At 46.6% G+C, this 15339-nt stretch overlaps 1 pseudogene; it reads left to right on the plus strand.

Annotated features, from left to right (window-relative positions):
* The first annotated feature begins 6393 nt into the window (after positions 1 to 6393).
* On the plus strand, positions 6394 to 8731 carry LOC132673676 (tRNA-splicing ligase complex subunit RTRAF pseudogene; annotated as a pseudogene).
* Positions 8732 to 15339: the final 6608 nt, after the last annotated feature.

The following is a 15339-nucleotide window of genomic DNA, read 5'->3' on the forward strand; positions in this document are numbered from 1 at the left end:
TCTTGAATCCCGCTCCCCCCACCACATCTTTCTAAATTCCCCACAATCCCGCCTTCACCCAGTCGCGGGCCATTGTCTTCAGACATTACTTCTTGCGGCCACTTCCCTACCTGGCCCCGTTCACAGCTACCTACTGATTTGAGAAACAAAGGCAGAAGAAAATGGCAGATAAAATCGAATTTCCTTATAACCAGCAGCCCACTGAGAACTACTTGAGGCAGGCAAAGAGGAATGCATCTCCAGGAACTCCCTGCTGTCTTAACGCTAATGCTTTGCTAGAGGAAAAAACAACCTTAGCTTGACAACAGCTAGGCCTCCAGTATCCAGAGTCTTCTTTAGCATATGAAAACCTCACTGGAAACTTCCCCTGGACTTTACCTCCCCCAACCCCATAGTATATAACTAGTCTCTCCTCATGGTCCCAGGGGGGTAGCTCTTCCTGCGCACAGGTCCGGTCCCGTTCTTTAATAAAATCACCTTTTTTGCACCCAAGATGTCTTCAAGAATTCTTTCCTGGCCATTGGCTCTGGACCCCACAAAACCCCACTATCACCCCAAAAACCTCATCACCTACCAAGAGGTGTTCATGGACCTCCCCAAGTAAACAGGCAAGTTACCATTAAAGGACCCCAGTCTCCCTTCTTGCTGCCTTGGAATCCCCCTGCGTCGTACTCAGGAGCCATTGATTGTTCCAGTCCCTGGGAGCAACCCCTAACTGCCCCCAGGTCTTCCTCCACGCGTGCTGTCTGGCAGCTTCTTAAAAAGGTAAGTATGCATTTGCCACCACGTGGACGCAGCCATTCCTCGGGGTATTACCCAGGGCCATGAGAGGAGAGGATATGTTCACACAAAGACTGGTACACAAATGTACCTGGCAACCGGATTTGCGGTAACCAAGGCCTGAAAACAATCCAAATGCCCATCAACAAGAGAACAGACAAATGGCGGCCACTCCGCACAACGGAACCAGCAATGAAAAGGCGTGGAGCGTGGAGTGTGGCCACTCAGATGAATCTCAAACACACGCTAAGAAAAGAAGCCCACCACCCAAGTGTCTGCGCTAGATGAGCCCATTTGTAAGAGCTTCTAGAATCTGTGGTGACAGACCACAGATCAGCCGTGGCGGGGGCGTGGGGGGGCGGGGGGGGGAGGGGGGAGGGGGGAGGAGGTATAACTGCAAAGCGTCAGAAGAAACGTTGGGGGTCGACGGAAAAGTTTTATACCTTCATTGTAGTGGTCATTACCCCAGTGTATGCATTGTCAAAACTCATCAAACTGTACGCTCGAAATGGGTGCATTTTATCATGTGCGATCCATACCTCCACGAGGCCGATCTCTTAAAACAGCTTCTGTTTCAGCAGGGCTCTCAGAAGCGGGCTCTGAATCTAACGCCTGGAATGTAACAACTGGAAGAAGGAGCTGTCCCCGCGGCCTAAGGAAAACCATCCCCAACTCTAAACCTGCGGGGCCCCACAGCACACTCCCCAGAAATCTTTCTCACCCAGGGTCCCGGTTTCCTAACTCAGTTCGCCATGCCAAAGTTCATCCTGCTGTGGGCAGGGAGCAGGGCTGGGAGCAGGCCTGGACTATTTCAGGCCCAAGGGCAACATCCCTGAGAAGTTCTATCTGGAAAGAGGGGGAGATCGCCATGGCAACCTGTCCCAGGCCCAGCCCTGGCAGAGCTCCAAAGCACACAAATAAAGCCATAGGAATGTGGTGCAGGGCTGGGCGGGGCAACTAGGAAGTTGCCAAGTTTCCATGAAAATCAACTGCGGGAGGCCTCAGCCTCTGGAAGGGGTCAGTAGGGAATCTTGAGTCCCAACAGCAGGATCAGCCCAGGGAAATGTAACACATTCTCAAACACACACACACACACACACACACACACACACACACCCCTCCTTGGAGCACAGCCGTACTGCTTCTTGAAAAAGAGAACTGGTTCAATAGGAGCACTGGCTTCTGAGCCTGACAAACGGAGTCTGGTGCCCTAGGTCACTTCCTGGCAATCTCAGCAAGTTTCTGAACCAGTTATCCACATGGCCCACTCCCTCCCCTCTCCTCCTTGTCTCCCCTTCTCCAGGAGACCTTCCCTGATCACCTTAGATCAAACTGCAGCCTCCCCTCCACCCTCAACTCCTGCTCTGCTTGATTTTTCTCCATGGCGCTAAGCACCGCCTGACACACCATGATTTACTTGTTTATCCTGTTTGTTGCCTTGTTAGTATCAGCTCCGTGAGGGCAGGGATTTTTGTCTGTTTCATCTATGCTCCATTCAATGCCTAGAATGGTGCCTGGCACTTGATAGGTGCACAAGGAACATTATAGAATGCACGGACTGCTCTGAAGCAAAATGGGGAGAATTCTACCCCCATGGGGTTCGCGTGAAGGTTAAAGCAGTGGGCTTAAGGCTGTGGGTTAAGTCCCCAGCCCTTAGTGGGGGCACTAGTGTTATTCACAGTTATAGCTCTCCTTTGGTGAGACGTAATCATGAACACATTTTTCATTACCGCCCTAAGGGCACTTTGGTCCATATTTAAGAACACCTTTCACTGGATCTTACCTTGCCTCCCCGATCCCTGAGCCCAAGAGCTTACCCCTGTCCTAGTTCTGCAAAACCACTAGATAATAAAGACAATGGAACCAGAGATGGAGTCCACAGAGAAACTCTCTCGCTCCAAGTATTTGTTAGGAGACTGAATACATGAACTAATTCACTCATAGGAAAGCAAGCTCTTCAAAAATGTAATGACGATTTGAACAGGCAAGAAATGCTTCACCTGTAAGAGAAGAGAACAGGTATTTCTTGTATCCTTAACACGTGCCAGGTGGTGTGTTAGGTACCTGACATGTCTTATGTTGTTTCACTTTTGTATCAACCTTACCAGGAAGGTATCTAAGAATGACGAAATTGAGGCCAGGAGGTTATGACACCGGCTTGAGACCTCAGAGCGCTAAGCAGTGGGGCAGGAGTTGAACCCAAAGTTGCTCAAGCCCCAAAGCCTGTGTTCTTCCTGCCACCCTACCCCACCTCCTTTGAAACTACTTGGGAAAAGGTCCCTCTGCCAAGCGAGGGAGTTTGGATATATTCTGTAGGCAATTCTAAAAATAAAAAGGCGACTGAGTATAGATATATCGAAACTCCTAGGAAGGAGGAATTATTTTTGCCTGCGAGAAATCAGAAAATCTACCAAGAGGAGCTGCAGGGGACTTGTATTTCTGGTTCATTAACTCATCTTTGTGGAGGTTATCACTGGCTTTTGGTTCTAACGCATGACAATGAACAACACTCTGCATTCATACACGTTTTCCATCTTGTCATATTTTCAGCAGGTCATTCCTTTGGGATCCTTTATTGTTATTTATAGCCGCGTGCATCATTTCATCACCAGAATTTAGAGCGTTCTGGCAACAGCTATGCTCTCAGAGGCTGGAGCCTCCGGCACCACAAGCCTGAGAGAGAGCAGAGAGCATGGAAATTTGGAGCCTGCTGGGACCAGCTCTCATGTTCAACGAGTTCGTATAGGTGGCTTGAAATTAGCCAAGGTGAAAGTCTTGACACCCCAGAAAATGACAAATGCTACAAATCGAGGCTTTTCGTTCCCCCTCTGGGGAGCCAGTTGTTAAGCATTGCACCAAACACACACCTGGCTTAGCCAGTGGAAAGAGCGGATAAGAATTCTGGAGAGGAGTCAGAGAGCTTGAGTTTTAACTTCGTGTCATTATTAACTCACCGTAAACCTTACAAAGTCATTCCTCTTCCCTCGACCTCACTTTCCTGATCAATTAAATTTGGGGAGATTGAGTATATTCAAAAACCAGGGGTGCCTGGCTGGCTCGGTTAGTGGGGCGTCTGACTCTTGATCTCAGGGTCGTGAGTTCAAGCCCCATGTCGGGCGCGAGGTCTACTTAAAAAAACAAAACCAAAATACAAAACAAAAACAAAAGCAAACCCAAAAAACAGGACTGCTAGGTGCTGAGTTATTCCCCCAGAAGCAAACAGCTTGGCAAATCTTCAAGCAATTTTCAATAATAAAAGAAAAAGAACCCCACTCATTAAATCCCCTGAGAAGTCCAAATAGGTTAACTTAAGTAAATCGTGTTTAGTGGTGCAAAGCTTTCAAAATCTGAAACCTGGGCGAAGGACAATAAAAGGCAGTCAGCCCTCTGTTGCCTTCAGTCCAACATACTGAGCACCTGAAATGGGGTAGTCACTGCTGGACATTGATGCTATCACACTGTAGAAGACCCAGACCCTGCCCCCGGGAGCTGATGAGGGAGGCAGACAGACCTTAGGCATGTATCATAATTAGTGGAATCTGGGCTCTGATGGGGTAGGAACCAGGCTTTAAGACAGCATGCAGCGGGGGCACTCTCAGTGTTCGGGGAGCCGAGGATGGCTTGGGAGAAGGGACAGCTAATGGGAATTAAGTCCCGAGGTCGGACACCACAGGAACTTTGGGGAATTGCAATCTTCAAGAGGAGCTGGGGAGCATGATGCAAATCAATGCTGGAAAGCCACGTAGAGCCTTCAGGATCAGGTAAAGGAGTCCGGAATTGATCTTTAAGGGCAGGAATTTGAGCTTTAGAAATCTTGTTCAGGCTATTATATGGAGAATGAATGGAAAGAAAGCAACACTGGAAACTGAGAGGCCAGTTCAGTGGCTTTTGCAGCAAATGAGGGATCCGGTAAACCGAGGCAGAGAGTGAATGAATTAGGGCCTCGTGATACTGTGATTTATCATAAGAAATACAGATTTGGTCTTTGTTGCCAGTCCCTGACACAGGGCTCTCAAAACTCTTGTAAATGCCTAAGTGAGAAGAGCACTGGGAGCTTCTTTTGTTTTACTGAAGGGACCCTGAGTGGGCTCCTGATGGCTCTGGATGGGGGCTGCTCCCCAGGAAGACCAAGCCATCATTAGAAACTTAGAATTTCCAGCCACTCACCACCACCACTTCTCTAGACAGGCGAGAGGGGCTGGAAATAGAATTAATAATCAGTCATGCCTAGGGACGCCTGGGTGGCTCCATAGATTAATCGTTTGGCTCAGCCCATGATCTCACAGTTTGTGAGTTCAAGCCCCACGTCAGGCTCTGTGCTGGCTACCTCGCAGTCTGGAGCCTGCTTCAGATTCTGTGTCTCACTCTCTCTCTCTGTCCCCCCTCCGCCCCGCCGCCCTTTCTCAAAAATGAATAAACATATTAAAAAATTTAAAAAAAATAATCGATCATGCCTATATGAGGAATCTTCCATAAGACCCCAGTAGCACAGGGTTTGGAGAACTTCCAGGTGGGTGAACCTGTCCACATACGGGGAGGGTGACAGTCCCCACCTCCACCGAGACAGCAGCTCCTGTGCTCGGGCCCTCCCAGACCTCACCCTACGTATCTCTTCATCTGACCGTGCATCTGTACCCTTGATCCTATCCTTTAATAAGCTGGCAATTGTTTCCCTAAGTGTTGCCAGATTATTCTAGCAAATAATCAAGTCCAAGGGGGAAGAAGTCATGGAAACTTCCAATTGGTAGCCAAGTCAGACAGAAGTTGTGGGTAACTTAGGGACCTACACGTGCAGTGGGCATTTGAAGTGGGGGGAGGGGGGGCGAGGGGGAGGGAAACAGTCTCCTGAGACCAAACTCTTAACCGGTAGGATCTGACACTATCTCTTGGTACACAGTATCAAAAGTGAGTTAAGTTGTAGGGTGCCCAGCTGGTGTCACGGAATCGCTTGGCATTTGGAAAAAACCCCCACAAACTCTTGACCAGAAGTGTCAGAAGCATTCTCTGTGAAAGTAAAGAAGACACAGGTTTTTCCGAGACAGGCGTGTGTGAGTCTCCTGGGGCTGCCATCACAAAGTGCCACAAACGTGGTGATGGCTTAAATAACAGATACGTATTATCTCACGGTTCTGGAGGCTGGACATCCGAAAGCAAGGCGTCAGCCAGGCCATGCTCCCTCCAAGAGCTGGGTAGGATCTTCCTTCGCTCTCCCTAGTTTCTGGAGGTGGCCATCAATCATTGGTGTCCCTTGGCTCATAGCTGCCTACTCTCGTTTCTGCTTCTGTAGTCCCGTGGTGTCTCCCTGTGTGGCTGTCTCTTCATATCCTCTTCTTACAAGGACACCGGGTGTATCGGATCAAGGACCCACCCTGTTCCAACATGACCTCCTCTTAACTAATCATACCCACGATGACCCTCTTTCCAAACAAGGTCACATTCTGAGGTTCTGGGAGTTAGGACTTCAACATATCTTTTGCCAGGGGCGGCGATTGATTAGAGATTGATTACGTCTTTAGGGGAAGGGCAAACAAAGGACAGAAGTCGAGCGTTCACACACTGATTTCTATGAGCAGATGGTAGTCAGATGAACTGGGTAGGGAACGCAGGAAGAGAATGGATTTCAGGGAGAAGGTGGTGAGTTTTATTTTGGACGTGTGTCAGTTGCCTTCCGGGCCGCACAGGCTGTGTGGGACAGCTCTGGGGGTCCTTTGACAATCCACACCTGGAGATCTAGTCGCCTTTCTGTTTGCTTCACTTCCATGAATAACCCTAATCAAAAGATCTTGTCCAGACAGAGCTGAAGAGTGGCAGAATACGCCACCCCAGTATACGCCACTTTGGCATAGGATTATTTTAAGCTAAAGACACTTGAAAAACAGAAGATACAAAGGACAGTCTGCTCCCCGCACCCCCCCCCCACCACCACCCTTTTCTTTCTGAAAGCAGGTGATAAAATTCCCATGTGAAAGATGTCCTCCTATGCCGGGAGGAAAGAAAAATTCTGATCACCAAGGATGGGGAGTAATTCTGTCCAAACAGACCTTGTCAAAATAATTCTTACCTTCCCTTGGCCCCCCCCCCCCATATATTTCAGTTACTTTTCCACAACTGTCTCCCTTTGCTCAACCTGGTATGTAAGCCCTTGGGCCTTTCTGCTTTTTGGATCTTCATTTTCCTCTGGGGGCTCCCATGGCCACGTAAACATCCACGTGCCTTTCTCCTGTTAATCTGTCTTGGTCAACTTAATTCTCAGGTCTGGCCGGAAACCCAGATGGAATGGAGGTGAAGCTTTGTCTCCCCTACAGAGCCTTTAAGGCTCAAGACCTGAATTTAAGAGTTAAGAAATGAGAGAGTCCTAGGTGAGGCAAGGTGCAGGGTGTAGCCACTTAGGGGAAGCAGACGTAAAAGTCACTGGTATTGAGGGTCACAGGACTAGCAGGTTGCCCTTGCTGTGTCACTGGCGGCCTGTGCTGCCCACTCCTCTTCACCTCTCCCGTCACTGGCAGAAGCCCAAGGTAAAGGAGCGAGAAGCTAGGACCATGCCACAAGCATACCAGCTTCAACTGCAAAGACGATACACGATTCAGAAACTTTATTATTTAGCCCAAAGACCAGGAAATCAGACACTACAGGATCGAAGACAGAAGTAACTTAAGAAGCATCCACAGCGGAGACTGGCCCAGTGCCTCTGAAAAGTATTTCAGAGATGTTAACTGTCCTTTCAAGATTCAAGATCACCAAGAAGCAACAGACTGCCTTCTCGGGTTAGCTGTCCGATTTGAACACGGAGATAATGCTGAAAAATACAAGAACTTGGTACCAGATAATGCAAAACGTATTGGTGTTGCAACGAAAAATGCAGAACCATCCATCAGTCTGGATGTAAATAACTCTGGTTTTTCGGGCTGGTGCCATGGCTTTGGTTAACCTTCTTGGGGAAGTCAGGGTGACGACCTGGTCGTGCTTATGGCGATTTACAGCTCCTGACGGCAGGATGCGGTTGCCAAAGCAAATCAAACAAAAGAGGGCCTGCCTGGCGCCTTAGATAAGACTATCTCAGAACAGGAAGTGCAGTTCTTAGGAAAGCTGCTCAAATTCTGCTATCTCTGCACCTGGAAGAACTCAGAGAGCTACAGACAAAAATTCATGAAATCATAGCAGCTGTTCAGGTGATTCTTGTGGATCCAGAGACCAAGGCGGGGGCAGTAAGGTGGGGGGTTGGGGGGGCCGGTGGCAGCGGGAAGACAAACCAAGACCGGGGAAAATTGGAGGATGAACATTTTAGGATTTCAGCTTTTCACCTGCTTCGTGCAACTGGGAATCACGTACATTCTGGCATGCGTTTGGAAACCCAATGCCACCTTTTCCAGGGAGGGACCCCAGAAAATTGAGGATGTTCTAGAGATTGACTTTTTCTTTAATAAAGTTCAAGAAAGTGGGGCGCCTGGGTGGCTCAGCCGGTTGAGCGTCCGACTTCAGCTCAGGTCACTATCTCCCACTCCGTGAGTTCAAGCCCCGCGTCGGGCTCTGTGCTGACGGCTCGGAGCCTGGAGCCCGCTTCGGATTCTGTGTCTCCCCTTCTCTCTGCCCCTCCCCTGCTCATGCTCTGTCTCTTTCTGTCTGAAAAATAAATAAAAACATTAAAAATTTTTTTAAAAAAAATAATAAAGTTCAAGAAAGTGGGGAAAAGAGAAAGGAGCTACCAGAGTGGATGTGGAATGGGCCATCTGCATAGACATTGAAGACGCAGAAGGAGGCTCAGAGCCAGGTGCCCAATACAGCAACACCAACAGAAGTGATCATCACTAACGTTTATCGGGCGCCTACCGTGGGCCAGCACTGTGCTGAGTGTTCGCACGTATCTTCATCCCATTTAATCTTTCTTTTCTTTCTTCAGGTCTCGGCTTAAATGGCACCCCCCCCCCCCTTCCAGACCCCCTCCCCGATGTAGGCCCTCTTTATTCTCTACCTCAAGCCCTTCACAGAATATACACCGATTGATGATTATTTGTTTACTTTCTAGCTGAATGAGCATGGAATGCCAAGGTCCCATTTTACATCTAAGGCAAGGTAAGTTCAGATATTAAGTAATTTGCCCAAGATCACATAGCTACAAAGCGGCATGCCTGAAACCGCAGCCCGGGAATACCTGACTCCTCAAGCCTACATTCTGGATGATACCACCTCCAAAAAATCTGCAATGGATGAGAGGAAATAACCTAGGAAGAGGACAGGGCAGAGGTGGGTGAACTGGATGATAGGAGAGCGGTAGGAACAAGGCCTTCATGCTAGAAATGGTTCAGAAGCGGCCCTGGGAAGGAAGGAGGGCTCCTAACCCAAGTCCTGCCCCAGGGATTGGAGAAGTGGGCAACGAGGAGCATCTTTTTGAGAAAGCTACAGACCAAGACCGGGGAAACTTTCAGAGGAGTAGTCAAACCCCGCAGCCTAGGTTTAAGGACCTGCTAAGCTAGACCAAACTCCCTTTCATAATTTCTCCATACTCCGTTTATTTTCTTTTAATTTTTTAATGTTTATTTATTTTTGAGAGAGAGACAGAAACAGAGACAGAGCCTGGTGGGGGAGGGGCAGAGAGAGGGAGATAGAATTCAAGGCAGGCTCCAGGCTCTGAGATGTCAGCCTGGAGCCCAACGCAGGGCTCGAACCCCCGAACCGTGAGATCATGACCTGAGCTGAAGTCGGACGCTTAACCGACGGAGCCACCCAGGCGCCCCTGATTTTGAATTATAATTTGAAGCAATTTGTCAACCCTGCACAGCAAACTTTAAAGGAGTTCACTTGGCCTCCAGAGACACTGTTCTTGAGTTAATCCCAAGCTAACAACCTAGTCGAGGGTGTTAGTAAACTACACAGCTTGCCAACTAATATCAAGTCAAAAACAGAAGCAAACAGAGTGCTTGCAAGGGGTGTTGCTCAATAGGGAGTTTTTGGCCTGAGGAAACTTCTAAGACACTGAAGTGCAAGGACCCAGAACTAAATAAATTTCTGCTGAGCCCTCCTGAGTCTATTCTGAACAAAGTTTAGAAGACACAAAACAGCCACAGATCTTCTTTCTCTGTGGAAGTTTTAAAATATGGTGCAGAATACTAACTCCTACCAACAAAGAAAATCATTCGCAAACACAAAGGGCAATTACCAAAGAACCTAGAGACATGATTCTTGTCCCAGTTCTTCCCTGGATGATGCCTGTCCCTTTCCCTCTCTGGATCTCAGTTTCCACATCTGGAAAACGAGGAAGTGGAACCATATAATCTCCAAGGGACCTTCCAACCATAAAATTCTTTAACTGCTTTCTGCTCTCCTTGTTACAAAACATCCCATTATTAAATGAAGACCATTAATCATAGGTTATCCTCGGGGCCACCACCATGACTGTTCAGGTCGCACACTGAGCAAATCCAGAGGTCACCATTCACATTATACTCTGTGTAAACTATACCCCTGTGTTGGGTGGTATATAACCTAAACATCCATACATGGCAACCTTGATGATACTCTTCAATCTTATAAATATTTAATGTTTCACTTTTTATTTTCTTAATACCCATTGTTTCCCTACCATGGGTCCCTAGCAGCAGAGATAAAACTACATTAATAACGATACTGAACAAAGTACTCTCAAGGATTAACTCTTGCTCGTGGTTAGCATACATATATTTAAACCCGATGAAATCCTGTGATTATCATCTTTATCCTTCAAATAAGGGATATTGAGGAAACTGCCCAGGATTCCGCTAGAAAGTGGCTGGGACAAGAATTCAGACCCACCTCTGACTCCAAAGGTTCATTCTCTTTTAACTCCACTGTCCATCTTACCTGCTGGATGCTTTGGAATCCCCCCACAAACCTGACACTCTTGGGACATCAGTGAACAAGTCATTCAATTAGCTGGAAACGGCAGTGATGCAGCATAAACACACTGGAAGGAAAGTCGGCACCCGCCAATTTCCATCCCGAACTTGTCACTAACTACAGATGTTTTTGCCACTCTGTGGGCCTCAGTGTTCTCATCTGTCAAATAGGGGTGATGGCTTGGGTCCTTTTTAGGATATGCAAGTAGCAGCAATTCCTATAGCGACAACTATTTAGTTGTTTGCATTCTCTGACTTTTAAAGTGTATTAGTCTTTTGGGCTCCAACTAAACTCCTGTGCCTCTCTTATGATGACTATAGCCACCAAGGAGAATTCCTTGTGGTCCCTGCTTCTTTGGGCCTCCCTAAGGCCACTGCTGTGCTTTCCTCCTCACCCTCAAGACCCCAGATCCGAGAGTTGATTCCATACAATCGGTAGCCTTTGAGACACTCGCTTATTATCATCAACCCTTGTTTCCTTCCCTCTCACGTCTCCAGCTTGTTGGGGATCTTTCCCAATGGATCACGCATTGCATTCCCAAAGAGGGTCGATGTGAGAGTCACGGTCCAGCAGAGGTGAAGCGTTTGCTCTTTCACAGACGCTGTCTTTTGATTTGACATCGCTCGATAGAACTAGAAGACATCTGAATGAGCAAATGCCCAAGTTTCAGACCCAGACCCAGTTTTCCCTCTCGCTACGAATGGTCAAGTCACTGTGGGCATGATGATGAGGGTGGACACAAGTTGAGATCTAAATAAAATTAAGAACATGTGTGCATTATTTCCCAAGTACAGCTAATATTTTATGCTCCATAGTACTTGGATGCAAGATACAAACCGTTTCCTTATTTTTCTACACCAAAGTATAGCTGGCTCTGAACTCTTACTTATCAGGATGGGAAAATGTAATCCTAGTTGCATAGAGGCCCACATCCTTCTCAGAATTGTACTTGGGTATCAGAGCATTTAGGCAATCCTGAAATTTGGGGGAAGGTTCTCTGTCTTCGTTCTATCCAAGTTGACAGTAAGATGCTCATTACCCAAAATGATATGGCCCATTAAAAGATGACAGCCCACAGGGTGCCTGGGTGGCTCAGTTGGTTGAGCGTCTGACTTCGGCTCAGGTCATGATCTCGCGGTTTGTGGGTTCGAGCCCCGCATCAGGCTCTGTGCTGACAGCTCAGAGCCTGGAGCCTGCTTCGGATTCTGTGTCTCCCTCTCTCTCTCTGCCCCTCCCCAGCTCATGCCATGTATCTCTCTGTCTCTCAAAAATAAATAAACATTAAAAAAAAAAAGTTGACAGCCCATAGCATCCACTTCCTCCATGCCCAGCCCAGCCATAGAGACCCCACTCATCCCCAAACCCTCATGATGCTTAGGGTTTGAACCCCAGGGCTCCAACGCCACACTCAAATCAGAGGAGCTGCCCGTCCTGGAGTGCTGAATGATGACTGGCCAGGCACTGGTCTCTGCCACTCTTGTGACCACCACAGCCACCAAGGAGAGTTCTCTGCGGTCCCTGCTTCTTTGTGACTCCAGCCCAGGCTATCCAAATCCTGAAAAGAGGTATGTGATGCGTTAAGCCTAGATCGCAGGTTCACACCTGAGCTGCAAGGGAGGCTGGGGAAAAAAGCGTCCGCTTCTATAGCATCTAAACTGTGAGGCAGGTTTTCCTTCTCAGTGAGACACATAAAGTCGGGAATCCCCCGAACAGGAAATAAGAACAGCAAATGTCTACCCAGTTTCAAGCTGTGGATCTTGGGGAAACCCCTGGTCTTCTCTTAGCCTCAGCTTCCTCAGTCAAAAATAAGGATAATAATACGTACTTCACAGGGTGAAAGTCCAGGAGACAAAGACAAACCTGAGGGATTTGCTGCCCCCCCCCGCCCCCCGCCACCGTCTCGTGGGTATGGCAAGATTGGGAAAAAGAAGACTGGAAACCAGGAGAGAGTTGAACCCATAAGGAGCACAGCTAGAGGTGATTATGTTTTGATCATCAGGGCAAGGAACTAAGCTGAAATGCCCATTAAAAATGGGTATGGTGGGGCGCCTGGGTGGCTTAGTTGGTTGAGTGTCTGACTTTCGCTCAGGTCAGGATCTCGCGGTTCGTGTGTTCGAGCCCTGCATGAGGCTCTGTGTTGACAGCTCAGAGCCTGGAACCTGCTTCGGATTCTGGGTCTCCCTCTCTCTCTGCCCCTCCCTCCTTCTCAAAAATAAATACACATTTCAAAAGAATTCTTTAATAAAGAAATAATTAAATAAAAATGGGTATGGTCCAGGGGCACCTGGCCAGTTCAGTTGGCAAAACATGTGATGCTTTACCTAGAGGTTGTGAGTTCAAGCTCCAGGTTGGGTGTAGAACCCACTAAAAAAATTTTTTTTAAGAAACAAATAAAAGCGGGAATGGTCCAGAAGTTATTCCATTCCAACAGTTATCAGTGAGCAAAGAGGATTCTAGAAAGCATCAGACTTAAAGAAAGGAAAAAGAGAAAGAAACAGATGCTCTAAAGTGGGACACACTGTGCATAGGAGCCAGGAGAGAGGAAAGTCAAAAGATGGGCAGAGGTCATCTTGCCCTAAATCAGAACCCAGTAACACCTTGAACTTTTCACTGAGAGCTCCAAGTCACCTGATCCTCCCACATGCCAGCAGGCTGGCCGGTCACCAAGTCACATAGTCGTGAGTACAGTAAGAGTAAATAATTAAATCTCTGTGTCTTTGCGTTTTGTGCCTAAGTTCTCTCCATGTGAAAAATAAACCTAATGCGATTTTTCCCCATAATCGTGGGCCTCTTCTCATGTTCCAGATACAGAAATAAATACCAAGTGGTTATGAAATATGGTTCCAAGAAGAACATTAATAAGCTTGTTTACTGGTATTTTTTAAATCTCTGCAATAATCTGAGCCCAAAAATAACAAGAAAACTATAATTACACACAATGAGTGTATATATGTACGTGCGTATGTGTTTAAAAAAAACTCCCTACACAATTCTTTGTTACCATATATTTATACGCCATAGTGATAATATACACAAACTCTATATAAGGAGGGTGAATTGGTAGAATCTTTCCAAAGCGTATTTTGATCATATATATTAAGTTCTTAAAATTCATATTCTTTGACCCACCAAGTCAACACTTAGGAATGTGTCCCAACCAAAATGTACAAAACGTTGGATATGCAATGACGTTCCTCTCGCGGTGAGTTTTAATAATGAAAATTTCGGGGGAGGGTAAATGCAAAGATCCAGCATTTTACTGAATGATTAAAGTCTTTTCTATTTTATAGCCTGGTGTTTTTCTTTAATGTGGGGAAATACACGTAATATAACAATTTACCATGTTAACCATTTTAAAGTACATCAGTAGGAAGAGGTAGGGTTATTATTGTCCCGCCATGGGGGTTGGGAGGAATATGTGTGGAACCCAGGTGATCTAGTTAGATCCCTCTGGACATCCCTTAACAGTTGTACTGTGAAGGGACAAGTGCTGTCACCCTGGCCTGAGAAGGATATAAAAACAGGGAGGGGGACAAAACAGAAGAGACTCATAAATATGGAGAACAAACTGAGGGTTGCTGGAGGGATTGTGGGAGGGGAGATGGACTAAATGGGTAAAGGGCATTAAGGAATCTACTCCTGAAATCATTGCTTCACTATATGCTAACTAACATGGATGTAAATTTTTCAAAATAAAAAATAAAGTTAAACAATAAAAAAAACATATAATTGAAAATCATGAGTTAAATGGCTGCTAAAACTGTAACATTCTACTATGTGAGTTTTTTTCTTTGCTTTTCTGTGAGAAAAGTGCCTGGCATTGAAGTGCTCAATAAGTGTTAGCTATCATCATCAAGATTATTTCAGGCTTCTGTTACTGGCAATTGAACCCAATTTATACTTGCTACAGCAGCTATTAAAAACTGTATTTACTGGGGCGCCTGGGTGGCACAGTCGGTTAAGCGGCCAACTTCGGCTCAGGTCATGATCTCACGGTCCGTGAGTTCGAGCCCCGCGTTGGGCTCTGTGCTGACAGCTCAGAGCCTGGAGCCTGTTTCAGATTCTGCGTCTCCCTCTCTCTGACCCTCCCCTGTTCATGCTCTGTCTCTCCCTGTCTCAAAAATATATAAAACGTTAAAAAAAAATTAAAAAAAACTGTATTTATTAAAACTATTTAATGGCCAGGGAAGATATTCTTTATAATCTATCTGGTGGAAAAAAAAAAAAACCCATGTTATGAAACTATACAGTATGACTCCAATTTTAACAATTAGATACATGCATAGAATGCATAAAAGTGTTAATACTAATGAATTCTGAGTTGTAGGATCACAGGTGATATTTGTTTTCATTTTTAATACTTTTTTAAGTTTATTTATTTTATTTGTAGAGAGAGAGGCAGAGAGAATCCTAAGCAGGCTCCGCACTGCCAGCACAGAGCCCGAACTCTGTGCTGTGGGGCTCGAACTCAGGAACCACGAGATCATGACCTGAGCCGAAACCAATAATCGGACACTTAACCGACTGGAGCCACCCAGGTGCCCCTGTTTTCTTTATAGTAAAGAAATTATTTCGGAAATTAAAAAAAATTTTTTTTAATGTTTAGTTATTTTTGAGAGACAGAGAGTATGAGCAGGGGAAGGGCAGAGAGAGGGGGAGACACAGAATCTGAAGCAGGCTCCAGGCTCC

The sequence above is a fragment of the Panthera onca genome, chromosome C1 (assembly GCF_046562875.1).
Source record: "Panthera onca isolate mPanOnc1 chromosome C1, mPanOnc1 haplotype 2, whole genome shotgun sequence".
Lineage (NCBI taxonomy): Eukaryota > Metazoa > Chordata > Mammalia > Carnivora > Felidae > Panthera > Panthera onca.